General features: G+C 37.8%; 1 pseudogene; it reads left to right on the forward strand.

Annotated features, from left to right (window-relative positions):
* The first annotated feature begins 16117 nt into the window (after positions 1-16117).
* LOC129475380 (transcriptional coactivator YAP1-like) lies at positions 16118-27138 on the forward strand (annotated as a pseudogene).
* The last annotated feature ends 361 nt before the right edge of the window (positions 27139-27499 follow it).

A 27499-nucleotide genomic window follows, 5' to 3' on the forward strand; every position in this document is an offset into this window, starting at 1 on the left:
CTAAAAGTTTGAAAACCTAAATTAGGGGAATGGGGTAATGGAAAATATCCTATAAATCTTTCAAGTAAAATTGGTCACACATGTGAATCTGATTTGCGATATTTGTTAAGGTATTCATAAAGATTTAAATGTCCTTTGCACTCTTTAATAAGTATTAAAATGTCATTCTTTTTCCTGAATGACCTCAGTTGTGAGGTGGCCAAATGCAAGTATTCAGAAGCCTTTGCAAAGTCCTCGCTCATGCCCACAAGTGAATTAGGCATCACAAAAGGTATAGATGGATGTATAATGTCTGCCTCTGAAAAGTACGTGAAAATAAGAAAAATAAAGGACTGTGACAGGCCAGTATGGAATCAATGGCTAAGTTGTCAAAGATGGATTCTAAAAGCATTCAGAAAAAACAAAGAAGGTAGAGTATATGCTGCTCTCCTGAGCTCCAGACCATTATATCAAATTGCTTAGTAGAAAATTTCACCTTGATATCTCATAGGCAAGTCAAATTCAACATGTCCAAACTTGAACTCATCATCTTCCTCCCCCACTCAGAAGTGTTCCTCCTTGTGTGTCCCACATTTTCAGTGAATGGCACCACTATCTAGTTGTTCAAGCCAGGTAAGATAATCCTTGTTCTCTCTCTTCCCTCATCTACCACAATCAATCCAATACCAAGTCCTGTCAATATTAACTCCTAAATGTCTCTGGAGTCTGTCTACTGCTCTCTATTCCCACCACTGCACTAGCTGAAGATGTCATTACCTTTTCCATGATGACTCTTAACTACGCTTCCTGCCATCATGCTTACCCTCCTCTAATTCAATCTAATCTTCACTTAGACGTCACGAGATCAAAATGCAAATTGCACTGGGTACATCTTCCACTTACCAACACATTCAACCGCTCTTCTAGTTCTACAAGACAGGGTTCATGGTATACAAGCCACCTTACGACTTAGCCCCTGCTCATCTTTTTTACTTAGATCCCTTCATGCCTTCATAACGTCTTACCAAACATTTTGCCTTTTTCCAAATATTCCCTGAATTTCTTATGCTTCATTGCCTTTGGACTGGAAGCTCCCTGAAAATTTGGGAAGGCAAGCATGTTGGCAAGAAGTCCAGTTAGGGAGTGCTTTCAATAATCCAAGGAGAAGATAATGGGATCTTCCTATTTAGCATTCAAAACTCCACTCCGACATCATCATCTCTCTGAAACCCATAGCCTGGGTTTCCATTGACCCATATGGAAAAATGCTTTTGTCTATTCAGTAGACTGCCTCATAATTGCTTACCTGTCTACATCTTTATCTCTTGTACTGAACTATGAGATTCTTGAGGACAGAAAATGTATTTTTATTCACCTATAAGTTCTTGCAGTGCATATGTGGTAGGGCTAGAGAAGATGGGTTAGAGGGAAGAAAAATATGACAGAGAGAAGGGAGAGAGGAGGAGTTAGAAGGGAAGGAGAGCAGCCTACAGTTATTTACAAATACAGAACTTGAGACGTCAAGACAAAGTAGTTAATGGTGTGTAGATATGGGTTATCTGTTTTTTCCTTCATTTACTGTATCAGTGATATTGGCCTTTCACATTACCATGAGGCTTTTAGTCTGCCACGCTGCTTGACAATTTTTGTTTGCTATGTTGCCCAAATACTTGATGACACAGAAAGGCTGTCTAATTCCAAGCTACATAAACGTTGCTTACTATGGACATTTTAGAAAAGAACTTAATAGTTGTAAACATCATTTTTAATAAGGTTTGGTGGGATTTTGTTGTGGCTAATATATACCACGTTTAATTTCTTAACTATCATCTATGATATTTAATATGGGGCAAATTCCCATGATACCAACTATTTGTATTTTCATGAATGATAAACCAATATCACTTTCTAATCCTCCTCTCCTTTTATTCTAGAAGAGTTTCAACATGAAAATGTTGTCTCTAAGGTCATGAAAAATATCTTCTTTATTAGTCTCCCTTTGCCATGGTACCCTTCCTGTGTCCCTCTTCTCTAAGGGACTTGCTCTTCTGAAACATCCCTCACTTACACTTCTATGGACCAACAGATTCTTAGCCCTAATAGACGTACACAAACTCATGCTACCTCACCAGACAAATAACCACCAAAACAGAGCAAGATGTAATGACGTGTGTTGTAAAGAGCTCTAGACTGTGAGTTAGAGTACCCTAATACTACCACTGTTCTCTTGGATACACTCTTCCTTTTCTCAGGATTTCCGTTTTCTCAATGGATGAACCATAAACTCATATCCAGTTCTAATTACAGATGGTTTCTGACTTACAATGGTTCGACTTACACGATTTTTCAACTTTTTGAAGGTGTGTGAGATGCATTCAGTAGAAACTGTACCCATTCAGTAGAAACTTCAAGTACCCATACAATCATTCTGTTTTTCATTTTCAGTAAGTATACAATAAATTACATGGGATATTCAACACTTTCTAATACAATAGGCTTTGTGAATATTTTGCCCATCTGTAGGCAATATAAATGTTCTAGGCATGTTTAAGATAGGCTAGGCTGAGCTATGGTGTTTGGTAGGTTAGGTATTTTAAATGCATTTTCAACATGATATTTTCAACTCACAATAAATTTTTAAGGAAATAACCACATTGTAATCGAGGAGGATCTGAACTCTTCAAAAATACTTTAAAATATATATGACTTTATTACAAATATATTTATCTTATATAATTTTGTTATAAGTTTTAAGAAAATTAAAACTTACCTTTTCAAATGTATGTGAGATTCAGCCACTTCTTGTGAATTGTCTCTACAAATCTTATGTAAAGAAAGTAAAATGGATTAAAAACAAATTAACTTAGAGAAAAAGGACTTTTAATCTGGTAACTTCCTGATGAAGTCTGTGGAAAGAAAATTATTCAAATAAACACTGTTTTATTGTACAAAACACTTAACCTAACATGACTTGGGTGGAATGGCATAGCTCACACTATTTTCCCTCCTTTCAAAAAAGAATGAGTAATATTAATACTAATCATCACTGATGAAATAATAATTACTGAGACAGCAAACAATTATACTGAGCATATTATTTAAACTGTCATTAAAATCATGTTTGGGAATGAGAGGAGACAACTAAACATTACAATTTTATTACAGAGGATATATTTTTCAAATATATCACTTGACCACTTGTTTAAATGCAAATAATGCTAGTGCACCCCAGTGCTATATAAGGGCAACATGATTCCAAAAGGGCTGGTGTATCAAATCTAGCCCTACAGAAGAAACCTTGGGATCCCTAGGTCTTGCTGCTGCACTCAAACCATCATAGACAGATAGACTCTCTCCTATTTACAAACCTCTCTGGAGGAAAGATTCCACAACTTTCCTCAGAAACCATTTTCAATGTTTCATGGTCAGGATTCCTCCTTAAGTCTAACCAAAATTTCCCATGGCCTTTCTTAAGTCTATTTAATCATCTAAGAATAAACAGAATATTTATTGACTAATTCTGCATCTGAGTCATGGCTACATTTTTAAGACAATTATTAAATTATCCCTCACGCATCTTTTCTTCTGGGTCAATAAATACAGTTCCTTCAACACTCTCCTTAAAGGGCATCTTTTATATCCAGTGATTGGTCTTCTGTTTCTTTAGGTAAATGCCATACTTCAGGGCTCTGGTAAGATCTGCCTGGATTTGAGTTTCTCTTCAGATGTTTTGCACTCTAAACTTGGTGTTTGGAATTTTGATGGGGTCTAGAGAATCTGATCTTTCTCTAAGATTTTATCTCCCGGAATAATATTAAGCAATACTGCTGAGATTGGCCAAAATATAGCTGTATTAACACAGTGCAAAAAATACAAGGAAAAAAGTTAAAAAGTCCTGGCTCCAGCTCACAGAAGAAAATAAGGACAATATAGTTTTAGCTTTGTGATATCTTGTCCAGAGGCCAATGATTCAAGTGGTATTTCTCAGGAAATAAATGTTTAGACTCCTGGGAGGAAGCCAGAAAGCTTTAGTGGTGCTACAGTTCTTGGCTCCTCAATTCTTACGTCACCAGAGAAATATTTTGGCTGAGCACTGGATACTCATCCTCATTTCCAGACCACTTTAGCTTGTAAAGTTATATTCTTTGGATAATTACACAGCACATCTCAAGGTGCCCTTTTATGGTTTAATTGTCATACGTTATATATTTGAAATCTGAACTTTTGGAATTTATGAAGGTATTACTAATACAAAAGCTGTCTTCTCATATATTACTCAATAACATGAGAACTAATGTCTCTCTAAGGCTTCTGTTGGCAGTTGCTGAATCAGATTCTTAACAAGAGAAGGGAATGTTGCCTTCTGGATTTAACGCTGACATGGGTTACAATTGGGACAAGCTCTAAATATAGGCAGAATAAGTGGACACTTTGTAGTGAGATTTGAGGTGCCCTAAAAGATCATTCGGGTTCAGGACCTGACTTACTCCTTTTGGTTCTCAAATGTGTCGTCGATAAAAACCTACATCATGGCCATCATATTCAGAATTGCAACATGCACCAACCCCTCCACCTACAACAGCATACCTACTCTTTCTTTCTTTTTTGTATTATTTTGTTGTTGTTTGGTTTTTTGAGACAGGGCCTCGGTCTGTCACCCATGCTAGAGTGCAGTTGCACAATCATAGCTCACTGCAAACTCAAACTGCTGGGCACAAGTGATTCTCCCACCTCAGCCTCCTGAATACCTGGGACTAAAAGTGTGTGCCACAACACCAGGCTAATATTTTATTTTTGTGGAGACAGGGTCTCACTATGTTGCGCAGGCTGGTCTCCAACTCTTGACTTCAAGTGATCCTCTTGCCTCACCCTCCCAAAATGCTGGGATTACAGGGATGAGCCATCACATCCAGTCTATAATTTAACTTTTTAATTGAAAAATTAAAAATATATATATATACTTATGTATATCATGTTGTTTTGAAGTATCTCTACGTTGTGGAATGGCTAGATAGACCTAATTAACATATGCATTACCTCCCATACATAGCAATTTTTGTGGGGCAGACACATAAAATGTACCCTCCGCAATTTTTAAGAATACAATACAGACATACCTCGTTTTACTGCACTTTCCTTTATTGCACTTCGCGGATATTGCATTTTTTACAAATTAATGGTTTATAGCAACCCTGCATCAAGTAAATCGATTGGCCCCAGTTTTCCAGATGGATGTGCTCACTTCTTGTCTCTGTGTCACACTTTGGTAATTCTTGCTACATTTCAAACTTTTTCATCATTATCGTATCTGTTATATTAATCTGTGACCATCATTACATTGGAGTGACATTACATTTGGAGTGACATGAGCCATAGTCATATAAGACGGCAAACTTCATGGATAAATGTGTGTGATCTGACTGCTCCACCAGCTGACCATTCTCCTGTTTATCTCCCTCACCTTGGGTCTCTTTATTCCCTAAGACACAGTAATATTGAAATTAGTTATTATTAATAATCCCACAGTGGCCTCTAACTGTTCAAGTGAAAGGAAGAGTTGTATGTCTTTCACTTTAAATCAAAAGCTTAAAATGATTAAGTTCGGTGAGAAAGGCTTGTGGAACATCAGGATAGGGTGAAAGCTAGGCCTCTTGAGACAAACAGCCAGGTTGTGAGTGCCAAAGAAAAGTTATTGAAGGAAATTAAAGTGCTACTCCAGTGAACACAACGTGATAAGAAAGAGAAACAGCCTTATTGCTGATATGAAGAAAGTTTTAGTGGTCTGGATAGAATAGTAAATCCAGCCACAACATTCTTTTAAGCTAAAGCTTAATGCAGAGCAAGGCTCTTAACTCTCTACAATTCTATAAGGTCTGAGAGGTGAGAAAACTGCAAAAGAAAAGTTGGAAGCTGGCAGAGGTTAGTTCATGAGGTTGAAGGAAAGAAATCATCGCTATAACATAAGTCTAAGTTGAAGCACCAAGTGCTGATGTAGAAGCTGCAGCAAGTTACACAGAAGATCAAACTAAGTTAATTGATGAAGGTGGATACACTAAACAACAGATTTTATGTAGACAAAACAGCCTTCTGTTGGAAGAAAATTACATCTAGGACTCTCATAGATAGAATTCAGTGCCTGGCTTCAAAGCTTCAAAGAACAGGCTGAATCTCTTGTTAGGGATTAATGCAGCTGCCGAATCTAAGTTGAAGTCAATGTTCATGTACCCATGCAGAAAATCCTAGAGCGCTTAAGAATTATGTGAAATCTACTCTTCCTGTGCCCTATAAATGTAACAACAAAGCCTGGATGACAACACATCTGTTTACATCATGGTGTACTGAATATTTTAGGTCCACTACTGAGACCTACTGCTCATCAAAAAAAGATTCCTCTCAAAATATTACTGATCATTTAAAATGTACTCAGTCACTCAAGAGCTGTGTTGGAGCTGTGCAAGATTAATGTTATTTTCATGCCTAATAACACAACATCCATTCTGCAGTCCACGGATCAAGGAGTAATATTAACTTTTAAGAAATACATTTCCTAAGGCTATAGTTGCCACAGATAGCAATTTCTCTGATGGATCTGGGTAAAGTAAATTGAAAACCTTTAGAAAGAAGTCAGCATTCTAGATGCTGTTAAGAACATTTGCGATTCATGGGAAGAAGTCAAAATATCAGCATTAATACAAGTTTGGAAGAAGTTGATTCCAATTGTCATGGATGACTTTGAGGGATTCAAAACATCAGTGGAGGAAGTAACTGTGGATGTGGTGGAAACGACAAGCGAACTAGAATAAGAAGTGGAATCTAAAGACATGACTGCATTGCTGCAATCTCATGATAAAACTTGAAGAGATGAGGAGTTGCTTTTTATGAATGAGCAAAGAAAGTGGTTTCTTGAGATGGAATCTACTGCTGGTGAAGATGCTGTGAACATTGTTGAAATGACAACAAACAACTTAAAATATTACATAAATGTATTTGCTAAAGCAGTGATAGGGTTTGAGAAGATTGACTCCAATTTTGAAAATAATTCTACTGTAGGTAAAATGCTATCAAACAGCATCACATGCTACAGAGAAATGTAGTGAAAGAAGTGCCAATTGACGTGACAAACTTCATTATTGTCTTATTTTAAGAAGTTGCCACAGCCACTCCAACCTTCAGTAACCACTACCCTGATGAGTTAAGCAACCATCAACATCTACATAAGGCCACCTGAGAGGTGAAGCCAGCTGGACTTCCTAGGTCGAGTGGGGACTTGGAGAACTTTTCTGTCTAGCTAGAGGATTGTAAATGCACCAATCGGCACTCTGTAAAAATGCACCAATCAATGCTGTGTCTAGCTAAAGGATTGTAAATGCACCAATCAGCAAGCTGTAAAAGCACACCAATCAGTGTTCTGTGTCCAGCTAAAGGATTGTAAAGGCACCAATCAGCACTCTGTAAAAATGCACCAATCAGCGCTCTGTGTCTAGCTAAAGGATCGTAAATGCACCAATCAGCGCTCTGTGTCTAGCTAAAGTATTGTAAATGCACCAATCAACACTCTGTAAAAATGCACCAATCAGCACTCTGTGTCTAGCTAAAGGATTGTAAACGCACCAATCAGCACTCTGTAAAAATGCACCAATCAGTGCTCTGTGTCTAGCTAAAGGATTGTAAACACACCAATCAGCACTCCGTGTCTAGCTAAAGGATTGTAAATGCACCAATCAGCACGCTGTAAAAACACACCAATCAGGGCTCTGTGTCTAGCTAACAGATTGCAAACACACCAATCAGTGCTCTGTGTCTAGCTAAAGGATTGTAAATGCACCAATCAGCGCTCTGTAAAAACACATCAATCAGCACTCTGTGTCTAGCTAATGGGTTGTATATGCACCAATCAGCACTCTGTGTTTAGCTAAAGGATTGTAAATGCACCAATCAGTGCTCTGTAAAAACGCACCAATCAGTGCTCTGTGTCTAGCTAACCAATCAGCATTCTGTGTCTAGCTAAAGGATTGTAAACACACCAATCGGCACTCTGTAAAAACGCACCAATCAGCACTCTGTGTCTAGCTAAAGGATTGTAAATGCACCAGTCAGCACTCTGTAAAAACACACCAATCAGTGCTCTGTGTCTAGCTAAAGGATTGTAAGCGCACCAGTCAGCACTCTGTGTCAAGCTAAAGGATTGTAAATGCACCAATCAGCACTCTGTAAAAACGCACCAATCAGTGCTCTGTGTCTAGCTAAAGGACTGTAAACACACCAATCAGCACTCTGTATGTAGCTAAAGTATTGTAAATGCACCTATCAGCACTCTGTAAAAATGCACCAATCAGCGATCTGTGTCTAGCTAAAGGACTGTAAACGCACCAGTCAGCACTCTGTGTCTAGCTAAAGGATTGTAAATGCACCAATCAGCACTCTGTAAAAACACCTTAATGCTGGCTGTGAACTTGTATTTCCCTTTAGCAGATATTAATTGAGCACCTCCCACTGCAAAACCAAGAGCTACATAATTTAGGTACAAATATAAGACATGGTTCCGCTCCCCTCAAGGAAATTAGTATCTAATATAAAAAAGAGACATATAGATATGTATTGCCAATACAATAAAATAAAGGGTTGTATTTAGATAGGTCTCCAGGCCAGGCACAGTGGCTCATGACTGTAATCCCACAACTTTGGTAGGTCAAGGTGGGAGGACCAGTTAAGGCCAGGAGTTCAAGACTAGCCTGAGCAACATAACGAGAGCTCATCTCCACAAGAAAAAAAATTTAGCCAGACGAAGTGGCTCACCCCTGTAGTCCTACCTACTCTAAAAGCTGAGGTGGGAGGATCTCTTGAGCCCAGGAAATCAAAGCTGCAGTGAGCTTAGTTCATGTCACTGTACTCCAGCTTGGGTGACAGAGCAAGATCCTGTCGCAAGAAAAAAGAAAGAAAAGAAAAAGAAAATAAAAGAGAAAAGAAAAGATAGGTCTCCAAACTTTGTAGATAATATACCCCACTGTGCTTACTTATTTTGAACACATCCCCTCAGTAGAAGTATTTGTATTTATAAATTATATACATGCAGTGTCATACATGCTGTGTCATAATTAGCTTATATCTTAAGACAAAACATATTTAGGGCAAAGTTTACTGTTACTATACAAATGTAAATGTATATATCAAAGTCTTCTTGCTAATTTTTTTTTTAATTTTACTTTAAGTTCCAGAATACAGGTGCAGAAGGTGCAGGTTTGTTACATAGGTATACGAGTGCCGCGGTGATTTGCTGCACCTATTGACCCATCCTCTAAGTTCCCCCCCCTCACCCCCCACCCCCAAACAGGCCCTAGTGTGTGTCGTTCCCCTCACTGTTCCCATGTGTTGTCATTGTTCAACTCCCACTTGTGAGTGAGAATATGTGGTGTTTGATTTTCTGTTCCTGCGTTAGTTTGCTGAAGATGATGGCTTCCAGCTTCATCCACGTCCCTGCAAAGGACATGATCTCATTCCTTTTTATGGCTTCATAGTATTCCATGGTGTATATGTACCACATTTTCTTTATGCAGTCTATCATTGATGGGCATTTGAGTTGGTCTTCTTGCTAATTTTGAATTTTTTAGGCCAACATTTTAGCAGGTATGACTAAACAAATCATCATGGTTTTCAGATTGTTCTATTTTGTATTTATCCTAATAATGTGGCTGACAAAGAATGCTGTCAATTTGTTGTTCACCTGTGCTTTTGTTATTAGTAATACCTTCAATATTTTTTGCAGTAATCTTTTACATTCATTTTGTGAGGGTTAGTTTATTTCAAACTAGATAATGTGATTGGGAAATCTAACTGGGAACAGTAAACTGCAATATCTTACAATATCATGAACAAAAACTAATAAATGAATGTGTCTTTGTTCACCACTCCACTCCCAGAGCTTTGGGAGGTAAAGGTGGGAGAATCCCTTGAGCCCAGGAGCTTGAGGCTGCAGTGAGCCATTATCACGTCACTGCACTCCAGCCTTGAGTGACAGGGTGTGATCCCATCTTTATTTTAAAAAAAGAATAAGCTACAGATACATATATTTATAACTCGTATAACATTTCATTTATGTGCATTTTTCTCAAGCATCAGGCATTCCCAATTACTTAGATTCATAGGAGTAGTTTCCACTGGGAATTTTCACATGACTTTTGAAGTAATTATTAAAATAGAAGACTTTCCTATATTTTACAAACTACTAGGGTTTTAATCCAACGTGCCTTCTTATTTATAAGATCCCTCTCCAGTGTGTGCATTATCATGTGTCTTTCAATGGATATGAGAGAAATGAAGGCCTTCCCACGATGATTTACATTCATAAAGTTTTTCTAAGGAACAAGTTTTTTCATATCTGCCAATGGAACTGGAACTGAAGGCCTAACCATATTTACATTCATAAGGGTTTTCTTCCCTGTGAGTCTTTCTATGTTTTCAAAAAGAACTGGAAAAACTGAAGGCTTTATCACCTTTCTTACAGTCATAAGGGTTTTCTTCAGTGTGAACCCTCTCATGTCTTTGAAAGCAATTGGGAAATTTGAATCTTTTACCACATCTTTTTACATTAGAAGAGCTTCTCTCCAGTATGAGTCCTTTCACGTGTTTGAACATTACTGGAAAAACAGAAGACTTTACCACATTTCTTACATTGATAGGGATTTTCTCCAGTACGAGTTCTTCCACGTTTTTAAAGAGAACTGGGAAAACTGCATGCTTTCCCATGTTTCTTGAATTCACAGAGTTTCTCTCCAGTGTGAGTTCTTTCATATGATCAAAGGGAACCAGAGCATCTGAAGACTTTACCATATTTCTAACATTTATAGAGTTTTTCTCCACTGGGAGTCCTTTCATGTATTCTAAGGAAACTGGAACGTCTGAAAGGTTTACCACATTTTGCACATTCATAAGGTTTTTCTTCAGAATAATATTTTTCATGTCTTTGCATGGAACTGGAACAACTGAAGCCTTTACCACATTTCTTACATTCGTGGAGTTTCTCTCCGATATGAGTTCTTTTATGTTTTTGAAGGGAACTGGAAAGACTGAACGCTTTGCCACATTTCTTACGTGCATAGGGGTTTTTAAACCACTGTGAACCCTTTTATGTCATTAAATGAAACTGGGACAATGGGATGCTTTCCTACATTGCTTACATTCATAGGGTTTTTCTCTAGTGTGAGTTCTTTCATGTATTCTACGAGTACTGAAGAAACTGAAGGCTTTACTACATTGTGTACATTTATAAGCTTTCTCTCCTGTATGTGTTCTCTAATGTTTTACAAAATGAACTGAGAAAATCAAAGTGTGTGTTACTCTCTTTCTCTGAACAGTCTTGAGAGAAATTAAGGCTTTCCCATATTGTTTACATTTATGTGACTTATCTCCACATTTGCCACACTCATGGTTTGTGTCCAGTGTGACATAAGATGTGCCTGTCAGGGGATGAATGACATGAAAATTTTTCCACACATACTACATTCACACGGTTTTACTCCGGTAGGACTTTTCTTGTTCATATTAAGATTTGGAATCTGGCTGAAGGTTTCCCCATGATGACTACCTTCTTTACTTTCACACAGTCTCTCCATGATATAACTTCTTAGATTTCTCCCAGGATTCCTGAACTGATCTCCAATGTTCTGATCTTCCTATTTGTTTCCTACAGAAGCCAAGTTCCTGGAGGTTTTCTCCATCACATCTCTGTAGAGTTTCTTCTGAGAAGGATCCAGCAAAGCCCACTTCTCCTGAGTGAGTTTCCTGCCACATCTTCAAAAGGCCAGAGTCCATTTCCCAGCTTCTGGTATCTATCAATGTCCTATCTATGGATCTCTCAGTACCTTCAGTTCACAGGGCAACAGAGGCTATGACAGAGCCACTTGGGACCTCTGTCAGCAGGGAAGATAAAGCAGTGGAGATGAAATCCCCAGACACTCCTATATTTCTTTTTGCAACTCCAATGTCTAATTTAAAAAACCCAGAGTATATTTCTCTAGTTTTGGACACCATAGCATCGGTTTGTTCTATGATCAGAAAATGAATTCCTGAATTTTGAAAGATATCACAAAAAAGTGAGGACTAAAATACAAATCATTTTCCATTGCTTTCTGATCCTTCAGCAGGAAATCATCTCACCATGCTGTCTCAAATTCAATCACCAAGCCTTCTAGCTGAGCATTTACTATATTTACTCTCTCTATATATCTATACCTATATCTATCTATCTATATTTATATCTATCTATCTATCTATCCATCTATCATCTATTTTGAGACAGAGTCTCACTGTGTCACTCAGGCTGGAATGCAGTGGCACAATCATGGCTCACTGCAGCCTTGACTTCCCAGGCTCAAGCAATCCTCCCACCTCAGCCTCCCAAGTAGCTGAGACTACAAGCATGTGCCAGTACACCTGGCTAGGTTTTTTCTATTTTTATAGAGATGGAGCCTTATTATGTTGCCCAGGCTGGTTTTGCACTCCTGGGCTCAAGTGATCCTCCCACCTCAGCCTCCCAAAGCACTGGGATTACAGGCATTAGCCACCATATCCAGCCTATATTTACTCTATATTTAAATATCACTTAGAAAGAGTGTAAGAGGTAATAAGTTGATTACCAGTTTAATAAAATAGTTATATTAATTAAGATTACACAGCTCATGTTTGACAACTTTGTTGAGGGACTTACCGGGTTTCAAGTGATTACACTTTGCTCTGAATCATATCCTCAAGATTACAGATCTAAACAAAAAATGTAATGCGTTAAACCAAACATATCTTTAAGGAAGCATGATGTATTGGAAGGAGTTTTGTAGTCAGACAGGTTTGAATTTGAATCCTGGCTTAGCTATGTAGGAGCTGTGTGGCCTTGAAAAAGTGCCTTAACTCTCTGAGTTTCAGTTTCCTCATGTGTTAAATGGAGATAATATCATCTACCTTATCAGGATTTCTTGTAAAAGATTGTAATAAATAAGTGTTCAATACTTAAATATTAATCACCATTTAAAATGGATAAAATTATGTGTGAATGAAGGAATTTTGCAGCTTAGCATTCCATAGTAATTACACATTTTAGGAGATCTTTCATGAGGGGCTAGTGTAGTAGCTCATTAATTCAACAATTATTTATTGAGCACCCATTCTATGCTGAGCATTGTGCTGCATGTGGTAGTGGATATCATGCTCTCAAGGAACACAGTAGGGTAGACTAAACTGCTATAGTAAATTAACCAAAATATCTAATGGTTCAAATGCAACAGAGGGTCAATTCTTGTTTGTACAGCAACCAGGGTGAATATGGAGGTCACTAGGTGGCCTTTCTACTTTCAACATGTGGTTTCCAATGTTGGTTTGGTTTTCACCATTCCTTTCTGTGGAGAGTCAAATAAAGTTCTGAAGTGCATGTGTGGAGGTTCTATGGGCAAGTCTTGGAATTAACACATGTAACTTCTGCTCCCATTCCACTGGAGCGAATTTAGTCAGATGGTCTAACCTAACTGCAAGAGAGGCTGGGAAATGTAGTCTAAGCTGTGTGCCCAGGAAAAAGGGGAGAATAGATATTGGTAGACAATAATAATAAATCCAATTTATTATACCTCTATCTGTGTTTTATTTATTCAAACTGTTCTTTTTCAAATGGATCATAGAAGAACTTCATACTAAAGCATATGATTTCCTTATGGCCTGGCAAGGTTAGTATTTTCTCTCCTTCTTTCTCCTTCTCTTTCCCCAGTCCATCTTTAAGACCAAGGTGGCATGGGCAAATAGAGTTAAGCCTCTATGTAGTCCTTCTCTCCTCTCATATTTCTGAAGGCCATCTTGGCTGTCTCCTAGAGTTCCCTAGAGCAACAAGGCAGAAGTATCTGCCCCTATAGTACATACTGCTCCCCTGCAAAAATGGAGAAAAGCCAATCGAATAGAATACACACACACACACGTGTGCGCACGTGCACACGAGAGACAGAGAGAGAGAGAAACTTGCCAAATAGATTCTGCATAACTTTTTAAAAGCTTGTTTTTAAGCCTGCATCACAGATATGATAATCATATTTCACTGTAAAAGAATTCAAGAATAAGCTAGCAATCAGGTGATTATACATACAAGATGAGTTTCTTAAAACAGATAAAAATTCTCTTTCCCTGAATGCAATGGTGGAGCAAATGTCTCTTGCGGGAGAGGTTCTTATGTTATTGTTTGTTGTTTGGATGGATTGGAAGAGTCTTTATCACTCTGAGAATGGAATTATAGCTCTCAGTAAAGTTTGCAAATCTGTCCCTTCTTGAGTGTGTGTGTGTGTGTGTGTGTGTGTACATTTAGGTATTGTCCTCCCTCCCGCAACCCCCCACACACTTATCCACCACATACTTTCCTGGTGAGAATACTAACATCTTCTGGGAATTGACCAAGTACAAAGCCTGGTCATACTGAGATAGCTAGCAGAATGAGTTTTTTGGGGGGAAGAAGATATGAAAGTGAGAGGTATGGAAGTAGGGACACAAAGAACACCATTATAGAAATGGTGAATCAAATTCCATTAAATCATCAGTAATTCATTCTTTGGGCCTCAAAAGCATTCTAGTCTGCAATAGACATTTAGTAAAATGCAAAATCCTGGGGGAGGGATAATACTTTTAGATGTGCCCACTAATATGTCTACTAGAGGAAAGAGCTGATGAGACAGCAAACGGCAAGGCCCTATAAGAAGGAAATCAGGCTAGGCATGAACAGGGGGAAAGTGAAAATGTAGGAGGGTGGGGATGGGAAAGGAGGCTGAATAGGAATAGAAGGCACCAAGATAAGAGTTTATCTGCTTCATAAATTCGATTGGGCCCATGTTCAGATCTTCTGGTTCCCTCTTTTTCTTTTTCTGCAGTTTCCTCATGCTATTTTACATTTCTTTTCCAAATCTCTATTTTTTTAACTACTAAATCAGATCCAGGGTTGATCTAGAAGATTGAAAGATGCGGAATCAGTGTGAAGTTTCTGGGCACAAATAGAGGAAGAATGCAACAGTAGAAAGCCAAGTTATAAGTCAAGTAAATGTCTCTTGAGAAAGAGAAATATGAAGTACAGGCAAACAGGTATTATGGCATTTTCTATTTTTCCCATCAGAGTTTCATTCTCAGTTTGTTTTCTCACCCCAAATAACATTCAGAATCAAAATTACATTACGCCGGTTTTAGAACAGAGGAAACTGGGAGATAGTCCAAGGAGAGAACATTAAAAAAAAAAAAAAAAAGATTCGGGAAGATTGAGTTACAAGCTTTGCTCATTCCACAAAACAAAGTAAATTAAACAAAGAGGAAATTGGTGGTGGAGTTGCCAAAAGAAAGAACTTGCTTTGGGTTAGTGGAAACGAAAACAGAAACACCTATACCTTGAAACTTTTGAGTATGCTAGAATTCTTGAGGTTTCATTTAAAGTTTCATAAGTCTATCATTTATGTTAAAATATTTTCAAAATGATAAACACTTTGTAGCTGAAAGGTTTCACTTTCTTAGGAATATATGACAGACATCTTTGTTTACATGTCATGACTTGAAAAACTCTAATGAAAATAGAGATCTTATTACCAATGTTAAAATACTGCACATACTGTTATACTTGGAAGGCACAGATCATGACCGTAATTAAGGAAATGTTCTTAAGAATCCAGTGTCTTCTTGGATGTTGTTTATTAGTGCATAGCCAGTTGTGCATGCTCCTCCATGTCATGGTTATCCATGTCAATGCTTAATCACAAGTAAACATTGACTTAAATGCTTATTTTCTCTCTTTGTTCACTATTTTTTCTCCCCTAGGGGATTTCTTTTTAGAATCTATTGAAATTAAAGAGTTCAGTGGAATTGGACATAACAAATAAAAATGGCTTGACAGAAAAACAAAGAAATTCAAGAAAAAAAATACTTGATTTATCTTTGTGGGACAAACCCTCGGCTTCTAAGGAAAAAGAACTGTTTTATCTAATTAACTTTTGCAATTCCTTAAGAGTTAACCTCTGGGGTGATTATTCTTGTTTGAGAAATTAAATAGCTCTAGTGACTTCATAAAGCTTATCAAAAGTAGGTACACAGACCAGTAGAGCCAGGGAGCAGGGTGGGGCGGAGGCGCAGGATGGGGGATGAGGGGCCATGGAGCACCCCCCTACCCACCCAGGGGCCCTGAGAGAGAGAAGAGGGCCGCTCCAGCCACCCAGCGCCACCTGGCCCGAAGCACTTGCCACCTTTGTCATCTCGGCCCGTCGAGCCGGGGAGTCCTGGTGGAGCCCTCGCTCGCCTGGTCAGGGTTCCACGTCGCAGAAGGCAGAAAGGATGGATCCTGAGCAGCAGCCACCATCTCAACCGTCCCTCGAGGGCCAAGGGCAGACGCCTGCGCAACCCTCCCAGGGGCAGGGTCTGCCGTCCAGGCCCAGGCGACCAGCACCCCAACCTCCCCGGTGACCCAGGCGGTGCCATAGGCATTCTTCACCGGGCACCAGATCGTGCACGTCCAGGAGGACTTGGAGACTGACTCAGAGGCGCTCTTGAGCGCCGTCATGAACCCGAAGACGGCCAACATACCCCAGACCATGCCCATGAGGCTCTGGAAGCTGCCTGACTCCTTCAAGCCGCAAGAGCCCAAATCCCACTCTGGACAGGCCAGTACTGACAAAGGCTCTGCAGGAGCCCTGACTTCACAGCATGTTCCAGCTCTCTGCAGCTTCTCTCCAGCTTCTCTGCAGTTGGGAGCTGTTTCTCCTGGGACTGCCACTAGAGTAGTCTGGCCCAGCTGCTACACCCACAGCTCAACATCTTCAACAGTCCTCTTTGGAGATACCTGATGATGTACCTCTGCCAGCAAGCTGGGAGATGGGGAAGACATCTTCTGGCAAGCGAAACTTCTTAAATCACATCGATCAGACAACATGGCAGGACCCCAGGAAGGCCATGCCCTCTCAGATGAACATTACAGCCCCCACCAGTCCACCAGTGCAGCAGAGTATGAACTTGGCCTCAGGTCCTCTTCCTGCTGTAAGGGAACAAGCCATGACTCAAAATGAAGAAATTACTAAACCATGAAAACAAGACCATCTCTTGGCAAGACCCAAGGCTTGACCCTTGTTTTGGTAAAGGGTCGTCTCCAAACCTTCTTAGATGTTTTTGATTACCATCTTTTGTATATGAATTTAGGAAAGCACATTTAAATAAAATTGCATTGCTTTATAGTATTTTTTAAAAGTAGGTACAGAAATCCTTTGAGAACAGATCTTCCCCAGAGTTTTAATCCAAGTTTGCTCAAATACTCCAAAGTAAGACTGCCAATGTGCAGCCCAAGGAATGATTGATTGATTCTTATACACCAATAACAGACAAACAGAGAGCCAAATCATGAGTGAACTACCATTCACAATTGCTTCAAAGAGAATAAAATACCTAGGAATCCAACTTACAAGGGATGTGAAGGACCTCATCAAGGAGAACTACAAACCACTGCTCAATGAAATAAAAGAGGATACAAACAAATGGAAGAACATTCCATGCTCATGGGTTGGAAGAATCAATATTGTGAAAATGGCCATACTGCCCAAGGTAATTTATAGATTCAATGCCATCCCCATCAAGCTACCAATGACTTTCTTCACAGAATTGGAAAAAACTACTTTAAAGTTCATATGGAACCAAAAAAGAGCCCGCATCACCAAGTCAATCCTAAGCCAAAAGAACAAAGCTGGAGGTATCATGCTACCTGACTTCAAACTATACTACAAGGCTACAGTAACCAAAACAGCATGGTACTGGTACCACAACAGAGACATAGACCAATGGAACAGAAGAGAGCCCTCAGAAATAATACTACACATCTACAACCATCTGATCTTTGACAAACCTGACAAAATCAATAAATGGGGAAAGGATTCCCTATTTAATAAATGGTGCTGGGAAAACCGGCTAGCCATATGTAGAAAGCTGAAACTGGATCCCTTCCTTACACCTTATACAAAAATTCATTCAAGATGGATTAAAGACTTACATGTTAGACCTAAAACCATAAACACCCTAGAAGGAAACCTAGGCATTACCATTCAGGACATAGGCATGGGCAAGGACTTCATGTCTAAAACACCAAAAGCAATGGCAACAAAAGCCAAAATTGACAAATGGGATCTAATTCAACTAAAGAGCTTCTGCACAGCAAAAGAAACTACCATCAGAGTGAACAGGCAACCTACAGAATGGGAGAAAAGTTTTGCAACCTACCCATCTGACAGAGGGCTAATATCCAGAATCTACAATGAACTCAAACAAATTTACAAGAAAAAAACAAACAACCCCATCAAAAAGTGGGCAAAGGACATGAACAGACACTTCTCAAAAGAAGACATTTATGCAGCCAAAAAACACATGAAAAAATGCTCATCATCACTGGCCATCAGAGAAATGCAAATCAAAACCACAGTGAGATACCATCTCACACCAGTTAGAATGGCCATCATTAAAAAGTCAGGAAACAACAGGTGCTGGAGAGGATGTGGAGAAATAGGAATACTTTTACACTGTTGGTGGGACTGTAAACTAGTTCAACCATTGTGGAAGTCAGTGTGGCGATTCCTCAGGGATCTAGAACTAGAAATACCATTTGACCCAGCCATCCCATTACTGGGTATATACCCAAAGGACTATAAATCATGCTGCTATAAAGACACATGCACACGTATGTTTATTGCGGCACTATTCACAACAGCAAAGACTTGGAACCAACCCAAATGTCCAACAACGATAGACTGGATTAAGAAAATGTGGCACCTATACACCATGGAATACTATGCAGCCATAAAACTGATGAGTTCATGTCCTTTGTAGGGACATGGATGAAACTGGAAATCATTCTCAGTAAACTATCGCAAGGACAAAAAACCAAACACCACATGTTCTCACCCATAGGTGGGAATTGAACAATGAGAACACATGGACACAGGAAGGGGAACATCACACTCTGGCGACTGTTGTGGGGTGGGGGGAGGGGGGAGGGATAGCATTAGGAGATACACCTAATGCTAAATGACGAGTTAATGGGTGCAGCACACCAACATGGCACATGGATACACATGTAACAAACCTGCACATTGTGCACATGTACCCTAAAACTTAAAGTACAATAATAAATAAAAAAAATACAAAGAGAAAAAAAGTAAAAATAATTAAAAAAAGAAATATAGTGGAGCTGAAGATGAAGAGGTAAGTCAGGGTTTATTCTAAGTGAGATGTTTTAAGGAAGAGATGACATGATAATGTATGTCTTTAAGTCACTTGACTTTGCCACGTGGAGTATGGATTGGAGAAACAAATGTAGAAGCAAGGCCAGTTAAGAGGCTATTGCAACAGTCCAAACAACAGAGGATGGTGGCTTGGACTTGAATGGTGACAGTGGAGATGGAAAAATGAGATAGTGTTGAGGTAAATTCTGAAAACAAAACTAACAAATGTTACTAATGACTTGAATATAGAAAATAAGGTTAAAAAAAAACAAAGATGACTCCCTGTTTCCTGTAATGAGTCACTATCTTCTGGATAGGGTGCAGAATCAACAGTTCTTTATTGGCCATTTTAGGTTTGACGTGTCTGAGATATAGCAATGTAATGTCAAGCAGGCAATTGACTACATAGATTTCAACCACTGAGGAAAGTGCTGAGCTTATAAGGGTTATATGGCTACAGATTAGCGGTTCTCAATCCTGGCTGCAAATGAGAATAACCCAGGAAGGCTTTAAAACTACCAAAGCCCCAGTCTAATATATCTGTAGAGCTTGTGATTTAATTGCTCTGGAATGGACATTGGCATTTTTCAAAAGATCTGTAGATGACTCTCTATGCAGCCAGGATTGAGAGGCATTGACAAAAGTAGAAATGGATGAGCTCTCCAAAGGAGAAAGTATATAGAGAGGTGAGGAACAGAAATGAGACCTAAGGAGCAAAGTTTCTCAAAAGTATGGTTCATAAGCTATCTACATCATAATCCTTTGGAGTGTTGCTTAAAGATAAAAATTCCTAGGCTTCATCCAGAACTATTATATCAGAAACTCTTGAGAATAAGCCCTCAAAATCTGCCATCTTAACAAGCTTCCCAAGTGATTTTAATGTACATTAAAATTTGAGAACTATTTATTTATAAATAGAATAGGAGTACCCAGGGGGATAAGGAAACAAACTGGGATACAATAGGTCACAAAAAGCTGAGAAAAAAGAATCTTTCAAAGAAGGTGGACTCAACTGAGAAGAAAGTTGCTGAGAGGTCGAAAAAGGCGAGTATGAAGTGACCATATCTGGCAACATGGAGTTCATGATGATTCAGCAATCAATTTCAGTGAGATGAGGTAGGAAGCTAAAACAGAGTGCGTTTAAGAATGAGTGGAAGGTGATGAAGTGGAAACAGCATATATATAGTACTCTTTTAAGAGACTTGGGTTTGAAGACTAGCAAAAAAACAAGCCAATTGCTTGAAGTATTGTGGGAATTTTATGGTCATTGTCAAACGGGAGATACTAGCACGTGCTTTCATGCTGAATGTAACAATACAGGTAGAGAGGGGAAATCAAAGATTTAGGAAGAATAATCACCCCCAAAAATGAAGTACTTAGTTGTTTATTTAGAGAATATGTGTCTTTGATAGGTAGAAAGACACATCTTCCATTGTAACCATACTGAATAATCCAATAGGTGCAAGGGTAGTTAAGTTTGTAAGTGGGAATATTAGGGGGTTCCCAACTGACGGTTTTTCAATGAGGTGTAAGGCAAATTCATCAACTGAGAATGCAGGATAAATTTTTTTAAGGGTATAAATTACTTCTGGTTGGCCCACTGAGATAGCATTCCAGCTCAAAATTCAAGTGTCCTTTAAGAACCATATTAAAGTTATTTTGTTGCTAAGGAAGTTATCTTAGTACTTTTTGGCTTAAAGTCATCTCTTTTACATAATGGGGAAAATCTGCAATTTCAACTGAGCAACTGCTAGACTTTTAAGTAGATAATACTTGTTTACAAAACAAGTTTGGTAGCTGCCTACGGGTAATCCTGCAGATGAACAATGTAAAGCCTCCATCTGAATTAGGATATAATTTTCACAACAAAGTATCTCTGGCCAGGTATATGTTTAAAATACCCAACTGAAGGAAACTTACTTTGCATGAGATGCTATGCTAGGCAATCTGTGCAATTCTCATTTCATCTACTCAATTCTGTGTAGTACTGTAGCAATGTAGAGGGGTGAAATTAACATAAAGTTTCATAACTAGTAAAAGAACTGGGCATTAAAGCATTTGTCCTACTGCAAAGCCTGTACTCTGAACAATATATAACAGCGTTTACTACATTTAAGGTTCAGCAAATGCAGTACTGAATGATGTCCAAAGCCTAGAGAAAATAACAATCTAAGTGCATTAATGTATTCCTTGTCTGCCAGGAGGCTCATAACTAAATTTTAAACAAAATCATAATAATTTACTTTAGCTTGGGTTTTCTGCTATATTTGTTCTCCCATCCCATTCATTACTTGGCTCTTCTTTATCAACTGGTTATATGGGATGGACATAGAGGTTATTGACTGCTTTTATTTCAAACAATCTTATTATTTTTAAAAGTAAGTAAGGTATAGACCAAATAGTAAGTCTCAGTCTGTTGGGGATACTATAACAGAGTATCATAGACAGGATGACTTATGAACAACAGGAATTTATTTCTCACAGTTCTGAAGGCTAGAAAGTCCAAGATCAAGGTGCTGGAAGATTTGGTATCTGGTGAGGGTATGCTCCCTTGTTCATAGACTTGTCTTCTTGTCATGTCCTTGTCAGAAGGCATAAGGGAGCTTTCTGAGGTCTCTTAAAGATGAGGGCACTAATCACATTCATGAAGGTTCTGCCCTCATGATCTAATCAACTCCCAAAGGCCGCACCTCCTAATACCATTGCAATGGGGGGAGGGGTTGTTAGCATTTCAACATAGGAAACTGGGGGAGATACAGACAGTCAGTCAAGAGTACTCTGCCACTGATGCCCACCAAATACCTGTCCTTCTCACATGCAAAATACATTCATTCCATCCCAATGACCCCAAAAGTCTTTACTCATTCCAGCATCAACACAAAAGTCTAAAGTCTAACATCTCATCTAAATATCTAAATTAGATATAGGTGAGACTCAAGATATGATTCTAAGGAAAATTCCCCTCCAGCTGTGAATATATGAAATCAAACATGTTATGTACTTCCAAAGCACGATGGCACATGAGTCTGGGTTCTACAGAGAAACAAAACCAATAGGATATATAGACATATATAAAAAAGAGATTTGTTATGAGGAATTGGCTCACACAATTAGGAAGGCTGAGAAGTCCCATGATCTGCCATCTGCCCAGGAGCCCACATGATTATGGAGGCTGAGAAATTCCATGATCTAACATTATCTGCTCAGGAAAGCTAACGGTGGACCCCAGTGCAAACTCCAAAGCCTGAGAACCAGGGGAGTCAATGGTGTAAGTTACAGTTCAAGTCCAAAGGCTAAGAACAAGGAGCACTGATGTCTGAGGGCAGGGGAAGATGGATGTCCAAGCTTAAGTAGCGATAGCAATTCAACTTTCTTTCACCTTTTTGTTCTCTTAGGGCCTTCAATGGAGTGAATGATGCCCACCCACATTGATGAAGGTGATCTTCTTTACTCAGTCCACTGATTCAAATGCTAATCTCTTCTAGAACCACCCTCCCAGACACACACAGAAATAATGTATTACCAGCTACTTGGGCATCCCCTCATTCAGTCAAGGTGATACACAAAATTAACCACCACAGTAAGTAATAATCTCTGTAATTTACATTTTTAAGAGCCATAGAAGGCTTAGAAAGAACTCTTAAACAAAGCACTCCATAAAGAATAATCCAATGACTGTGAGCCTCCTGAGGGTAATGATACCTGTCTTAATCACCGGTAAATACCTGGCACTTCTACAGAATGCTTGACACAAAAAAGGTACTCAGTATTTCCTGAATGATTTGCAACTGAAGTGTTGAAACATGCCATGGAATGTACTGTTTATTATTTCAAGGATGCAATTTCATCAAATTTCTCAACATATTAAAATTTATATTAAATATTATAATGCAAATATGTATATGGTCTAATACCCTGTGGAGGTATACAGAGAAAACAGATATACACATTTTTTTTTAACTTTTAAGTTCAGGGGTACATGGGCAGGTTTGTTATACAGGTAAAATTGTGTCATGGAGATTTATACAGATTATTTCATCATCCAGGTATTAAGCCTAGTACCCATTAGTTATTTTTCCTGATCCTCTCCCGCCTCCCGTTCTCCACCCTCCAATAGGCCCCAGTGTGTGTTGTTTCCCTTTATGTGTCCATATTTTCTGATCATTTATCTCCCACTTTTAAATGAGAATACACAGTATTTGATTTTCTGTTTCTGCATTAGTTTACTAAGGATAATGGCCTCTATCCATGTCCCTGCAAAGGATATGATCTCGTTCTTTTTTATGGCTACATAGTATTCCATGGTGTATATGTACCACATTTTCTTTATCCAGTCTATCACTGATGGGCATTTAAGTTTATTCCATGTCTTTGCTTTTGCTGGGATAACTGGCTAGCCATATGCAGAAAATTGAAACTGGACTCCTTCCTTCCACCGTATATAAAAATTAACTCAAGATGGATTAAAGATTTAAATATAAAACCCAAAACTATAAAAACCCTAGAAGACAATATAGGCAATATCATTCTGGACATAGGAATGGACAAAGATTTTATGACGAAGATGCCAAAAGCAACTGCAATAAAAGCAAAACTTGACAAATGGGATCTAATTAAACTAAGGAGCTTCTTCACAGCAAAGGAAACTATCAGCAAACAGACAACCTACAGAATGGAGAAAATGTTTGCAAACTATGCATGTCACAAAGGTCTAATATCCAGCATCTATAAGGAACTTGAACAAATTTACAAGAAAATAAAACATTAAAACGTAGGCAAAGGACATGAACAGACATTTTTCAAGATAAGACATACATATGGTCAACAATCATATGAAAAAAAGCTCAACATCACAGATCACTAGAAAAATGCAAAACAAAACCACAATGAGATGCCATCTTATGCCAGTCAGAATGGCTATTAATAAAAGTAAAAAAATAACAGATGCTGGTGTGGTTTCAGCAAACAAGGAACACTTATACACTGTTGGTGGGAATGTAAATTAGTTCAACCATTGTGGGAGACAGTGTGGCAATTCCTGAAAAATATAAAAACAGAAAACAGATATAACACTTTTCAAAAACAAATATAACTTAATCCACAAACTAAGCAGGTATATTAATTCCTTAGAAGGGACACATAACTTTATTTCCCACAGGTGATGTGGTAGAACAAACATTCTTTGATGTGGCAAAGACTCGGAATCCTAGATTTTACACCTACAACATGGGTAAACTTGAGCAGATTACTTAACCTCTGGCCTATGTTTCCTCATCTGTGAAAGTAGCATCAGAGTACTCTTCTCATAGTGTTATTCTGAGGATCACACAAGATAATGCTTAAAGCATACAGTACAATGCTATGTACATATGTATTAATAAGAACTCAATAAATCTTGGGTTTTATTATTCAGCAGTCCCACTTCATCCCTTTAGCAATAAAACATACTTCTATCAAGTCTGCCTAAAAGACACTTAGGTGTAGGTCATAGGACTAAACAAGATAATTTGTGGCATTTTTCTCTTTCATTCCTGTGGATCAACCAGACTGAAAAGTATAGAAACAACATTAAAGAGACATGTTGGTTTATAAAAATGTCTAGTGGAGAGAAAAACATTTCCATTTGTATTCAACAGCTGCAGGTTTGCCGTAGGAAGAAAGAGAAAGCAATATATATGTACACAACATCAGAAAACCCAAATACATAATGCAAATAGTAACAGAACTGAAGGGAGAAATGGATAGCAATACAATAATAGTAGGGGACTTCAATACCCCATTTTCAACCATGGATAGACCATCCAGACAGAAAAATCAATAAGGAAACAGTATACCAGGACAAAACTCTAGAGCAAATAAACCTAACAGACATATACAGAACATTCCATCCAATAGCGGCAGAATACACATTCTTCTCAAGTGCACACAGAATATTCTCCAGGATAGGTCGTATGTTAAGCCACAAAATGAGTCTTAAAAAATTTAAGTATGAAATATTATCAAGCATCAATTCTGACCACAATAGTATGAAACTAGAAATCAGTAATAAGAGGGAAACTGGAAAATTCACAAATGTATGGAAATTAAACATCACACTTCTGAACAACCAATGGGTCAAAAAACAAATAAAAGGGAAATCAAAAAATAATTGGAGACAAACAAATATGGGAACACAACATACTAAAATGTACTGGATGCAGCAAAAGCAGTTCTAAGAAAGAATTTTATAGTGATAAATGCCTACATTGAGAAAAAGAAAGATCTCACATAAAACATCTAAATTTACACTTCAAGAAAGTAGAAAAAGAAGAATAAATTAAGCTAAAAGTTGGCAAAATGAAGGAAATAATAAAAATCAGAGCAGAAACAAGGCAAATAGAAACCAGGAAAACAAGAGAAAAGATCTGTGAAACTAAAAAGTTAGTATACTGAAAATATAAACAATTTACAAACCTTAAGAAAGATTAAAGAATGGCAAAAGACTCAAATAAATAAAATTATAAATAAAAGAGGAGACCTTACAACTGATACCACAAAAATGCAAAGAATCATAAAAGACTATGAACAATTATACTGCAACAAATTGGATAACCTTGAAGAAATGGATCAACTCATAAAAATATAAAACTTAACAAGAATCATGAAAACATAGAAAATTGAAACAGATCAATCAAGAATAAGATTGAATCAGTAATCAAAAACCTCTCCATGAAGAAAAGCCCAAGAACAAAGGCTTCACAGGTGAATTTTACCAAACATTTAAAGAAGAATTAACACCAATCCTTCTCCAACTCTTCAAAAAAATAAAGAGATGAGAATACTTCTAAACTCACCTTACAAGGCCAACATTACTCTGATACCAAAGCCATACAAAGAGAGTACAAGAAAAGAAAATTAGAGGCCAATATCCCAGTTGAATATAGATGCAAATATCCTCAGTAAAATAGTAGTAAATTGAATTCAACAGCACATTAACAGATCACACACCATGATCGAGTGGGATTTATCCCTGGGATATGAGGATGGTTCAACTTTCACAAATCAATAAATGTGATGCACCACATTAACAGAATGAAGGACAAAAATCATATGTCATCTGAATAGATGCAGAAAAAAGCATTCAACAAAATTTAACATCCTTTTGTGATTTAAAAAAACTACCAACAAATAAGGTGTAGAAAAAATGAAACTCAACATGATAAAAGCCACATATGACAACTCCACAGTTAATATAATACTCAATGGTGAAAAGCCAAAAGCTTTTCATCTAAGTTCAGGAACCAAATAAAGATATCTACTCTCACCACTTCTATTCAGGATGATCCTGGAAATCCTAGCCATAGTAATGAGGCAAGAAAAAAAAAAAAGATATCCAAACTAAAAAGGATAAAGAAAAATAGTCTCTTTGCAGATGACATAATCTTATCTATAGAAAACCCTAAAATCTCCACCAGAAAACTGTTAGAAATAATAAATTCAGTAAAGCTGTAGGATATGAAATCAACATACAAAAATCAGTTGCATTTCTATATGCTAACAATAAATTATTGAAAAAGAAATAAAACAATCCCATTTACAATAGCATCAAAAATAAATAAACAAAATACTTAGGAATAAATGTTTAAAAAGGAGGTGAAATATCTGTACCATAAAACTATAAAAAATTGATTAAGACACACATAAATGGAAAAATATCCTGTACTCATGAGTTGGAAAAATTAATATTGTTAAAATGTCCATACTACACAAAGTGATCTGCAGATTGAACACAATCCTTATCAAAATTTCAATGACATTTTCCGTAGAGATCAAACAAAATAATCATAAAATTCATATGGAGCCACAATACACCCAGAATAGCCAATACAACTGTTACCAAGAACAAAGCAAGAGGCATCATATTACCTGATTTCAAAATATACTACAAAAGCTACAGCAATCAAAACAGCATAGTACTGAAATAAAAACAGACACATCAACCAACAGAATAGGATAGAAAGCCAATAAATAAGCCTACATATCTATGGTCAACTCATTTTTGACAAAGGCCCTAAGAACACATAATGGGAAAAAAACAGTCTTCTCAATAACAGTGTTGGGACAACTGGATATCAACATGTAGAAGAATGAAACTGGACCCTGATCTCACAGCATATACAAAAAACAATTCAATATGGATTAAAGACTTAAATGTAAGACCTGAAACTGTAAAACACTAGAAGAAAACATAGGGGCAAAGCATCTAAACATTGGTCTGGACAAAGGATTTT

Source organism: Symphalangus syndactylus, chromosome X (genome assembly GCF_028878055.3).
Source record: "Symphalangus syndactylus isolate Jambi chromosome X, NHGRI_mSymSyn1-v2.1_pri, whole genome shotgun sequence".
NCBI lineage: Eukaryota > Metazoa > Chordata > Mammalia > Primates > Hylobatidae > Symphalangus > Symphalangus syndactylus.